Raw genomic sequence first — 12,655 nt, 5'->3', positions numbered from 1 at the left:
GCTCCTCTCTTGCCTCTTTCTGCAGTTCTCTTGCTTCCTACTTTATCTCTTTTGCTTCTTTTTGAACTTCTCTTGCCTCTTTCTGCACCCATCTTGCCTGTTTCTGTACCTCATTTGCCTCTTTCAGCACATTGTCTGCCTCTTTCTGCACTTCTCTTGCCTCTTTCTGCACCTCAGTTGCCTCTTTCCGCACTTCTCTTGCTATTGTCTGCACCTCTCCTCTTTCTTTTTGTAACTCTTGTGTTTCTTTCTACCACTCTGTAGCTTCTTTCAGCATTATTCTTGTCTCTTTCTGCACTTCTCTTGTCTGTTACTGCACCTGTCTTGCCTCTATCTGCATCTCTGTTGCCTTTTTCTGCACCTCACTTACTTCTTTCTACAGCCCTGTTGCCTCTTTCTGCACCGCTCTTCCCTCTTTCTGTCCCTCAATTGGCTCGTTCTGCACCCATGTTCCCTCTTTCATCACCTCTCTTGCCTGTTTCTGCACCTCTGTTGCCTCTTTCTGCATGTCTGTTGCTTCTGTCTGCACCTCTCTAGCGTCTTTCTATACACCTCTTGCATCTTTCTGCACCCTTCATCGCTCTTTGTGCACTTCTCTTGCCTATTTCTGTACCTCTCTTTCCTCTTTCTGCACCTCTCTTGCCCTTTTCTGCACCTCTTTCTGCACCTCTTTCTGCACTTCTGTTGCCTCTTTCTGTATCTCACTTGGCTCCTTCTTTTGTTCCTTTCTGCACTGCTCTTGCTTCTTTCTGCACATCTCTTTTAAATTTGTGCACCCCTCAAGCCTACTTCTGCACCTCTGATCATTCTTTCTGCAACTCTCTTGCCTCCTTCGCTAACTTTTTTTTCTGCTTTCTATACTACTCTTGCCTCCTTCTGCACCCCTCTTGCCTGCTTTAGCACCTCACTTGGCTCTTTCTACACCTCTCCTGCCTCTTTATGCATTTCTCTTACCTCTTTTAACACCTCACTTGCCTCTTTCTGCACTTCTCTTGCTTTTTCTACACCTGTCTTGTTTCTTTCTGCAACTCTCTTGTCTCTTTCATCAATTCTCTTGCTTCTTTCTACCCCTTTGTTGCTTCTTTCAGCACTTCTCTTGCCTGTTTCTGCACCTGTCTTGGCTCTTTCTGTACCCCTGTTGACTTTTTCTGTGTAGGAGGGTAGCATCTGCTTCACATGTTTACACCCACTTTTTGCTGGTGTTTCACGTTTTTTTGAACTTTAGTCTGGCTGGGACCCTGCTATTCAGGGCCCCAGCCCAGCTGTTTATTTATTTATTTATTTTATTTAGAAAGTTTTATAGAGCGCGAACAAGATCCTTGCGGATATCAGAGCGCTTTACATGACAGCAGCCTATAAGAGGAACAAAAAACAGAGATAAGCAAGTGAACAAACATATAAAAACCATGATGAGGGCAAATATAGTGGTATAGAGGGATTACAACATGGTGCTGTCACATAAGACAGGAACTAGCGAACTCAGTTCTGAAGGGAAAGAGCTCAAGTAAATTTTGCCATGAGAAGCGCTTTGACTTCTTTTTTGAAAGCGGCGGAGGAGGCATTCCGTCTGGTTTCGGGGGGAAGAGTGTTCCAAATTTTGGGCGCCATCCCAGAGAAGGATCGATTATATGTTTTCTTTTTGTTGAACCTTTGAGGTTTCAGTAAAAGGTTTTCGGCACTCCTGGAAGTCCGTAGACCACCAGAGATTGTCAGTTTCTGCGCGAGGTAGCTGGGAGAGTTGTGGTGTAAGGCTTTATGAGTCATGCACGCCACTTTTAGGTGGATTCTAGCTTCAAATGGAAGCCAATTCAAGGATTTTAAGTCAGGGGTAATGTGTGCAGTTCTTTTCGAGCCAGTGATGAGTCTTGCCGCAGCGTTGGTAGACGCTCTTAAGGGCGCTGTTGCGGCTTTTGGTAGCCCACACAGGGAGACGCTTCCGTAATCCACACAAGGGAGAACTAGGGCTTGTACAGCCAACTTGAGGTCCTCGATTGGCAGGAAGGGTTTCAGCTTCCTTAGGGTACTTATCTGGAAATTAGCTCTCTTTGTGGCGTTACTGATGTGTTTTTGCATCATGAGATTGTTGTCGAGAGTGATCCCCAAAGATTTTGCAGAATCCACGATAGTTGGTTGTACGTTGAACGCGGAGAGTTGTTTGATCAGGTCATGCATTAGAGGGATCTTGGCCGGTGGTGCTATGAGGAGGAATTCTGTTTTTAATGCGTTGAGTTTGAGGTGATTTTCTGATAACCTAGACTGGGTGATCATGAGTGTGGAGTTGAGCAAATTAATGTCCTCTATGGAATTGATCTTGAGGTATAGTTCTGTGTCGTCTGCATACATATGAAATTGAACATTGGATGTTTGCAGGATTTCAGTGAGCGGTTCCATGAACAGGTTGAATAAGGACGGTGAGAGTGCGGACCCTTGCGGCACCCCAAGAGAGACAGGGGAGGCATTGGAGAGCGCGTTGTTGACCTTGAATTTTTGTGAACGGTTATTCAGGAAGGATGTAAACCATTTTAGCACTGTGCCAGACAGACCCATCCTATGCTCCAGGAGATCTAATAGTTTCTGGTGTTTGACCGTATCAAAGGCTGATGAGAGGTCTAGTAAGATGAGTAAGCACAAACCATTCTGGTCAAGGATTTGTAGCGCATCATCAAGAATGTGTCATGGCCGATTCAGTGCTGTGACCCGCTCTGAAGCCTGATCGGTGTTTATTTAGTAGGTTGAAGTGATCCATGTGATTGGTCAGTTGCCCGTTTACACATTTTTCTAGCAATTTGGCCAAAGTGGGGATATTGAAAATGGGACGGTAGTTGTTGAGGTCAGAGGGGTCCGCAGTGAGTTTCTTTAGGATAGGTGAGACTTGGCCTACTTTGAGGGAGTCCGGGATGCAGCCTTGTTGGAGTGAGCTGTTAATGATTTTGGTCCAGAGTGGAAGGAGCCACGGTGAAAGGGCTTTGACTGCATTAGCCGGGAGGGGGTCAGTGAAATGATTGGCCGGTTTCAGGTTATTGAGGATCTTGCCTAGGTCGTCTTCAGTGTACGTCTCAAAGGAAGACCATGCTGCCTTGTTTTTGGGGCAGGCCTTAGGGGGGGAAAGGCATGGGATGGGTGTAAATAACGGGGTGATAACCGTATGGGGAGCAGTGTGTGGTGGGCTGTCATTAAGGAGGTCCTTTATGAGGTTGTCGGTCTTCAGATTGAAGAAGGTGGAGAATTCTTGACAGTTAGGTTGAGGGCGATCTAGGTCTCGGGCCTGTTGGGGAGCTTCCTTGGATTGATTTTTGACAAGTTCGAAGAGCTTTTTTGGCCGGTTTTTAGCTTGGTCAAGTTGGTGTCTGAAGAAGTCAGCTTTAGTGCGTTTAATTTTTTTGTAGTATGCATTTCTCTTTTTCCTAAGAAGTTTGAGGTGGAGAGCCGATGGGACTGCTCTCCAGTTGCGTTCTGAGGATCTGAGGGCTCTTCGATCTTCATTAAGTAGAGCGTTGTACCAGGGCTTGGAATCTTTAATGGGAGCTCTCTTAAGTTGCAGTGGGGCGGCCTCATTTATTATCGAGGTCATGGCGTCGAGATAGTGATTCGTGAGAACATGGACGTCAGAGGTGTTTACAGGGGGCTGGAGCAGGTTATAGCTGGAGGCGGGTAGTGAGTTGGGGTTGATTTTTTTCCAGTCTCGTTTCCAGATCTTTGGTTTTGTGGGTTGCGATGAGTTGAGTTTAAAGGTTTCTTTGATGTGAAAGGCAATAATGTGATGGTCGGACCAGTCGCATGGGTGGATCGAGTCCACCTGGATGACGTCAGCTTTGGAGATAATGAGATCAAGGGTTGATCCTTTAATGTGAGTAGGACTACTGCAGGATTGGGTGAAGGCTAGATCATCCAGGAAGTTTTTGAAACTGTTGACCCCTGAGTCATTAATGTCATTCCAATGGAGATTGAAGTCGCCTAGGAATATTTGGGTAATTTGCCGCCCGTTGTTTGAGGAGATCAAATCCATGAGATGTTCGATGAAAAGGAGGTTGTCTCCTGGGGGATGGTAGATGATGTGGAATGAGCAAACAGGTTTGCCCTTGCAACAAATGTTTAGGCATAAGTATTCGCAAGATGTGAAAGATGGCGAAATGGCTCTGTTTATGGTGATGCTGCTGCGATGTATACAAGCTATGCCGCCCCCTATCTTGTCCGATCTATCGAGTCTAATGATGTCGTAGTTAGGAGGGACGAGGATGTCGAGTAGTGGTGTGGATGAATCTGTTAGCCAGGTTTCCGTAAGAAATAGGATGTCAAGCTCCTGGGAGATGATGAGGTCAGCTATGTCGGCAGCATGTCTGGAGGCTGATCGGCAGTTAAGAAGAGTGCATTTCAGATGGGGTGCAGAGAGGGAAGAAGAGGGATCTGGAGGTACAAGGATTCTTCTAAGGTTATTAGCACATACTCCTCTGTTGTTGTGTGTGGCGGGTCTGCGAGGGTTGAGGGGGATAGTCGGGATGGTAGTCTGAGAGGATGGAAGGGAGTTAGGGAGGGGGGGGTCGTAAGAGTGCAGAAGAGAGAGGAGATCGCTCTCCGAGAGTAAATTGGTGGTGCGTATCGGGCGTGTACGGGTGTTGTGGGAGGGAACTGTTTTCCAAGATGGAGGGGGCATTTTAGAGGCAGGTGGAGTGGGGTCCAAATGCCCATGTGACTTATATGACTTAGATGGTGTGCAACGCTGTGAATGTCTCGACAGCATCATCTTGAACGAATGTAACTCCGCTTTAATTTGGTGCAAGGTGATCATAATTTCATCTATTCTGGGGTCTGATGCGGATGGGTGAGATGTAGGAGGGTGTGATGTGTCAGTCGGAGGCTGAGTGGGGGGTTGTAGGGTTGTGGATGCTGCCAGTTGTACAGGAATGAGGAAAGGATGGAAGGTGGTTTGTTCAGAAAGGGGCGTAGTAGCCAAAAGGGGGGGAGGTGAGACATTATTATCACGCAGTCTCTGTGGAGGGGGGGGACAACGTTGAGGGGAGTGGGTGTCAGGTGAGGCCGGGTCATGCGATAGGGAGGTGGCTGAAGGGAACGAGTCAGAGGAATAGAGATTGTATGGGGGAAGAGGAGCGGAGGGTTCCAGAGGAATGGATTCCTCGTCTGAGAGGGGCGCATAGGTTGGAGTAGTCGTGTTGGGCCGTAGGGTTAGTGGGTCAGGTGCAGTGTCGGGGGGGTATGGGGGGGAGGGGTGCTCGTGGGGGAGGGAGAGCTATAAGGCGATGGAGTAGGAGGTGGCAGGGGAGTAAGGGGGGTAGGGGAGATAGAGGCACTAGGTGTTGAGGGTGAGGTTAAGTGCTGAGTGTGGGAGAAGGGGGTAGGTTGAGTGGGGGAAGGACTGGAACCAGGTGGAGATGGTGAGAGGTTATAAGTAGGGATGGGGGGGTTGATCCGGTCTGAGTTGCCACGGTCGGGGGGAGGAGAGGGCAGCTGTGACATAGACACACGGTTTTTAATGGTGGGGAAGATGGTATCTAAGAGTTTTAGATTATGATCCGAGGCCTGAATGAGGATGGTGCCGTTATTGTAGATAGTGATGGACGCTGTCGCATGAAATAGTTGGGAGGGGGAAATAACGAAGGCAATCCCATGTGCGGTTTTCCTAGTAGAGGAAATCGTGAGAGAGGCTAGGAATGCTTTTCTCCATTGGGCTCTTCTCTTAGTGTGGAAAATGAGATCTGTGGTAGTGATTCCAGTTCGAGGTGAGAAATAAGGGTCCGCGAAAAGCGTTTCAGGGTGAAGTTTAATAAAATTATGTTTGAAGCACTTGGAAGATTGTTTAGAAAGGTTAGGGGGATAGATGATGCTGTAGGTGTGTGTGCCTGCACGCTCCATGACGTCCACCCCAGTGGAGTGATGTACGTAGAGGTGGGAGGGGAGAGGCGTGAACGCAGAGGGGAGGTCAAAAGAGGCCAAGGAGAGGTTTTTTTTTTGTTTTTTTTGTGTTTTTTTTTTGTTTTTTTTTATGGGATGGGGAGGACAGAGAGTGTGAGAGGTAAAGAGACGTGTAGCACTAAAAAGGAACAATGGTCGAGGTAGGGGAGGGGGGATCGGAAGTAGGTGAGATAGAGGGAATAGAGCCCTTGAAGAGGGGCATGTAAAGCAAGAGGGGTACTAGTTGAGAGATTGTGTATGTGTCGCAAGAGTATTCAGGGAAGAGCCTGCTGGGAGTGGTTGACAGAGAAGTGAGGCCCGAGCTGGCTCTGTGATGTGGAATTTTAGAAACTCAAAGGGTGAGCAGACAGGTCAGTGGTAAAGATTGAGATAACTAATAGGAAAGCCATTCCAAGATGGCTGCCAAGAAGACCAGAAATAATAGGGTTCCAGAGAGTTGTCCTATCACTCTTTTCGTGTTCCTGACTCTCGGTTAAAAGTCCTCTGTCTATAATCATAGACCGATGTAGAAACAATGTGTGGTCGTTATTTAAATTATTAGATTAATTTTTTTTTTCCTTTCTTGGTACGAGGCGGGGGAAATACCTGCGTTTGTTACGACACCACAAGCACATATGTGTGTCACCAAGCCGCATCCATCCTCGCGAGAGCGGAGCTGCCTCCGGTGCTGTGTTCCGGCCCAAGCGAATTTTCGGAAACCTGCCGATGCCGCCGCGGGACTGCCTCCGGTCTTGGCGTCAGATTTGGGGGCTCCTCTCTAAATTGATTGCATGTACTTTAGGAACACCACAGATTGGATCCTGAGGTACCCTTGTGAGTCCCTAGTATATGGTACACTATGTACCCAGGGCATAGGTACCCCAGAGGCCTACCAGAGGCTGAAGCATGTATTATGCCACCCCTGGAAAACCACCCAAAATGACACCACAGGTCTGCTACTGCAGCCTGGGTAAGGTGGTGCATGCTCCCCTTACTGAGGTATAGGTTCACTCTACCTCACCTATCACTGCACATAGTAACCTATCAGCCACCCCTATGGCAGGCCTTATCAATCCTGAAGGCAGGGTGCTTGGTTATATGTAAGGGGGTGCCCAGGCATGAGCTGAGCCCCTCTGCAGCCTTCGTAATCTCTTCACCTGGATTGTCAGTGGTGCAGCCAGACCATATACTTTTAAGTGCCTTATATCTTAAACGGATAATGCTAACTTTGGACTGGCTGCATGGAAACATGTCGTGTTTGGTTCAAAGACATTGGAATCATGCCCCCACATAAGTTCTTGATGTGAGGATATGATCCCACCCTTCTAGAGGGAGAGACATGCAGTACTGTTATACCCGGTAGAAAATTAACAGAGCCTTGGCATCACAAAATGGATGCTGCAGCCACAGACACGGGTCTGGCCTCCTGCTGCTGACCGAAACTCCGACAGCGGAGGCCAGAAAAATAGGTTTCCTATCACAGGGAGGTGTAACCACCTCCCAGACAGGATTATGTGTATTTTGGCTGGGTGGGAGCACTCTCAGAGTGCTTTGAAGTCCTGCACTGGGGGCACATTTGGTGTCCCTGTGCATAGTCCAGCTCAAACTGGTTCAGGGGCTTCCAGCCACTGCTCTGGTGTGAAACTAGACAAAGGAAATGGGTGTAGCCACCCCTCTTTCCAATCCTTCCCATATGAGGTTCCCCAGAGCTAGTCCAAACCCTTCCTTAGGTATAAGTAAGGAACCTCTGTGACCAGAACTTTAGATATCCCTGGACAAAACTCTTAAGCTGAATCCTGAAACTTCTATGCTCCACTAAAGACTAGAGGACTGAAGAAATCTCCCTTGGGGTCAAGGACTGACTCCCCTGTTTTCCAGGCACCAATGAAGCATTTTGCCTCTCTGCATTTCCGAAGCTCCCACCGGATTCTGACATATTTGCAGCCCAGGAAGAGGATTTCCAAACATCTCAGAGGCCGACTCGAGTCCCCAGCAAAGCTGAGACCCACAGCCCTTGTGAGTAGCGTGGAACCGGAACTCCTGGTCACCGTGCAGTTTTGCAAGTGCATTGACTTCTCTACGTCTCTTGAAGTCGTGCTTGGGGTTACTTATAGCCCCCACCACAAGCAGAGAATCCACTGAAGATAGTCAGCCTAGTCACCCAGAGTGACCCGTGGGCTGCCATTTTGTGATTCCTCTTGAGGTCCCTTAGCGATCCCTGGTCTGTTGACTGGTGGGTCTCTGTGAAGGCAACTTTGATTTTCCTTGGGCTTCCCTGGTTGCTCCACATGTGTCCTGACTCCCAACCAAGTGGTGAGTCCCCCCGGACCTTGCTTGTCTGTACTGAAGCATCTTTCTCGTTTCTGCATGGGTTGCTGTTGCCAAGGCTTGTTGTGTCCAGTCCAGGCACCGACACTGCAGCACTCGACATCCTTTGTGGGACAGCTCGAATCCAGCTCCTGGTTGTCCTCAACGCCTCCTGGGCCTCATGGCTGAAGAGTCAAGCTTCACATTCTTCACCTGAAATCACCCGACATCGGTGGGCATCCGCATATTGTCCTCCTGGTCATTGGCAAGTGCCCAGACTCTGTCCCCTCTACTTTCAGGTTCTTCTTATCTTTGATCCAGGCTTGGATCTCTTCGGACACTTCGCATCTTTCCGGCAGCAGCACTTTTTTGCCAGCTCCCATTGAAATCGACGACGCGACCCGACACCATTTGACACCTATGTAACCGGCTTCCCTGGGTGAAGTAACATGAGTACTTCAGTGCTCCCATGGGTGATAGCCCTAGAACTTCCTAAGTCCCAAAGGATTTGGTCCTGACTCATTTCTAAGTGTCCCTATTCTTTAAAAATCTAACCATGACTTTCCCCATAGAAGCTAACGAGAGCTCGCAGCTGTGTTCTCACACTCCACATGGACCCCGTGGGTCCCCTGTGTCACTACCTTGGGTGGTTCCTTGGGGTCCCAGCGATTCTACAGGGTCTAATCCTTGTGTGTAGTTAAGTTGTGGTTCTTATACCACTATTTTATTATATGGTTTAGCTCGCCCCTAGGGCCTGACGTGTATTTGTGCTATTTTACTGTCATATTTTAAGGGTAACTTATGTGTTTTGACCTCTAGTCTCATAAAGAGACAAGGAGGGTGTGTTTAGAAATAAATACATATATTTTATATATATACCTGGTGTGGTTGTCTTTCATTTAGCCATTCAAGAGATTATAGACTTGTAAAACAAGCTGCTTTACATTCCTTCAAGACTTAGCCTGAAGGCTACACTCCATAACTACCACTAGGATAGCTTTCAATAAAGGTTGTCTTTAACCTATTACCAATAAGGGGTTGTTTGGATTGGTACAAGGTGCCCACTATAATTATTGGACAGCATATACTAGGCCAACGTCTCACATTCTGCACCACACTTTCTTCTTTCTGCACCCCTGTTCCCTCTTTCTGCACCTCTCCTGCCTGTTCCTGTACCTCTATTGCCTCTTTCAGCACTTCTCTTGCCTCTTTCTGTACCTCTGTTGCTTCTTTCTGCTATTCTCTTTCCTCTTTCGTCATCCCTATTGGCCTTTTCTGCACCTCTGTTGCTTCTTTCTGCAGTTCTCTTGCTTATTTCTGTACCTCTCTAGCCAGTAGGTTAGTAGATTGATACTATCATACACAATACAGGTAGACTGCAGCACCCACATCAGCGGACACCTTAGTAGTAACACACCACAAACATCGCCTTTTGAAATACAGACCTCACTACTTGTTACATCTAATGCAATAATGGTTTCATTAGCATGATTTGTTACCTAGGCAACAATTGATGCTTTGTAACTTTATTGAGACTCCAGCTTCTGACATGAGCAATCCACGCTCATTGCAGCTATGACATGTATGCTACTTGGTTAGACTTGTTTATGGTCTTTTTCAAACGATTATATAGTTTGTTGCCGGTATATTTTATTCATTTAGATAGACTGCACTAGGAGCGCGTTGAACGTATACAGCACAATTCAGCTAAAACATTGTTTTTTGCTAAGACGGGTTGTATTATATTTGTCACTGGGAGATCTCAATTGTTATTATCAAATTGTGGTGCCCATGTTTATATTTATGACATTTATGTTACAATTTAGAACGTTACAATATGTCTGCCCTGATGTGTGCGCAAGTCCCATTTTCATTGTTATGACATTTTGCCTTCATATGGTTTGCACATTGGTTGTTACATTCACGTGATCAAGCTTCTTTGGAAGTGAAACACATTGTGAATAAACGGAGATAACATCTATTTACAGAGTCCTTCGTTTCCTGAGAGCGTGTTTATTGTTGAATACGAGAAGGATATATATATATATATATATTCACTGAAAAAACCATAGGTTTCAGGGGCGTTATAGTTAGCTGGACTTTTCACTCGTACAAAACCATTGTAATTCCCCCGTTATAGTTAGTTCAGCTAACTATAACTTGTGCGCCCGCAAAGCACTGCTGATGACGTCACATATTACATCACTCCGGGCCCGATTCACAGAACTAACTTAAGACAAAATCCTAAACTTATTACTTTTGGTATTCACAGAAGTTAGGATTTTGTCTTAAGTCTGTCTTAAGTCTGTCTTAAGTTTGTCTTAAGTCTGTCTTAAGTCTGTCTTAAGTTTGTCTTAAGTTTGTCTTAAGTCTGTCTTAAGTCTGTCTTAAGTCTGTCTTAAGTTTGTCTTAAGTCAAACTTAAGACAAAATCCTAACTTCTGTGAATACCAAAAGTAGTAAGTTTAGGATTTTGTCTTAAGTTAGTTCTGTGAATCGGCCCCTCCATCCTTTTTGCCCACCATGTTCCATGAACCTGCCACTCCTATCTACTCTGAGTGTTCTGTTGAGCTGCCACTCCCCTCCCACCTGCCTAGCATTGTCAGATGACTGTAACCTGTCCCTGCCACCTCCACCCTGCCTGTCCACATGCCATGCCCCTATCCTCTTCCTCCTGTCCTACATGGTCCATTGTGCCCTCCCTGGTCTGTTGTGCTGCAACTGCTCCTCCTGCCTGCCCCGTGTGGTCTGTTGTGATGCCCCTTCCCCTGAACTTTCTTGTCTGTGCACAGGTCCTGACCCTCCCTTCTATACTCCATCGTCCTTTGAGCATGCCCAGGCACCCTCCTTCTTGCCCATCATAGCCATTGTGCTGCCACTAACTTTCCCACTTGCCATGCATGGTCTTCTGTGCTGCCATGGCCCCTCCCACCTTCCCTGTGTGGTCAGTTAGCTGCCCCTGACCCCCTCCCACCTTCCCTCCATGGTCTGTGTGTATGCCATCACAGTCTCACTGTTGCTCTTCATGGTGTGTCTTGCTTCTAGTGCCCATCCTGCCTGACCTCCATGGCTATCTTGCTGCTCCTGCCCTGCCCCCTTGCCCCCAGCCCTCTGTTTACACATGCAGACCCCTACTCCCTCCCTCCTGGCTTGTCTGTTCCGTTGTAATGCCCCTGATCCGTCCCTCCTGCCCTTTATGGTCTGTTATGCTGCAGCTTTCTCTCCTGTCTGTCCATTATGGTCAGCTAGCTACCATTGCCTCTTTCCCATCTGTTCTCTGATGTCCATGTGCATGGTCCTGTCCCCTCCCTCTTGCTTTCTATGGATTGTTGTGCTGCACTCCCGTCCTGCATGCCCTGTGTGGTGTATTGTGCTGCTGCAAACCCTGATGCCTGCCCTGCAGGGTCAGTTTGGTGCACCTCTCCATGTCCCTCCTGTCCTCTGTTATCCAAGTCCATGTCCCTACCCCATTTCCTTCCATGATCCAATGTACCATACTTGCGAACATTTTGAACTTGGTAAGAGGGAGATTTTGAAAAAAAACTTGGGTATTGATTTTCCCCTTTGAGTTACATTGAAAAAGAGGAGATTGTAGACAGGAGACAGATCAAATAAAGCCCATTTGAGCTTAAAAACATTGGACGTTTCCTGGCTGAATCGGGTCTATTGGCATGTATGGTTGTACTACCATTGCCTCTTCCTTCTGCCCACAATGGTCTATTACATTGCCACAGCCTCTCTTGCAAGTCCTGTATTGTTGGTTTGTTGCCCCTGCCCCCCTTTCCACTGCCCTCCATAGTCTGTTGTGCTTCCACGGCCCTTCCTGCCTGCTCAGTGTGGTTAAATTGTTGCCTTTGCACCCTCCTACCTGCCTTCAATTTTCAGAGTCCGTGCCCCTGGCCTCTGCCTCTCAATAGTATCCTAATGAACAACTAGATTGCTAACATTCTATATTTATTAGAAAAGTGTGGAACGCCTGACATCATCTTGATGTAATCAAAACTGTAATACCTAGAGCATTTCCTTTAGAAATTACATATATGAGAGGGTCTTATTGGCATCAAAATTATGGTTAGTGCTCTAAAAGACTAAAATAAGGACATATTTTCTGAGTTTTCAAATAGCGACAAAGCACTTTTAAATTATCTGTTATCTTTATGTTTTTTTATCCAGTTGACCACTTGATTAAATGTTGCACTTAGGGGAGAGGATGTGGTGTTACTTCCAGAACTGCAGACTTTGCAACTGGGGAACCAGGTTGAAGTTTCTGCTTCAGCTCGACATTCTGTGATTCTGGTCAAATCACTTAGTCTCCCCATGTCTACAACCAAAATGAATTTGTTCTTGTGTGATGTTACCAATGCTCATGTAAAGCACTCCAATACCTGACAAGTCTGCACTATATAACACTGCAATATAGTGGGGGGCACAACGAGGAGCAT

The sequence above is a fragment of the Triturus cristatus genome, chromosome 8 (assembly GCF_964204655.1).
Source record: "Triturus cristatus chromosome 8, aTriCri1.1, whole genome shotgun sequence".
Classification (NCBI taxonomy): Eukaryota; Metazoa; Chordata; class Amphibia; order Caudata; family Salamandridae; genus Triturus; species Triturus cristatus.
Note: the sequence above shows the minus strand (reverse complement) of the source record.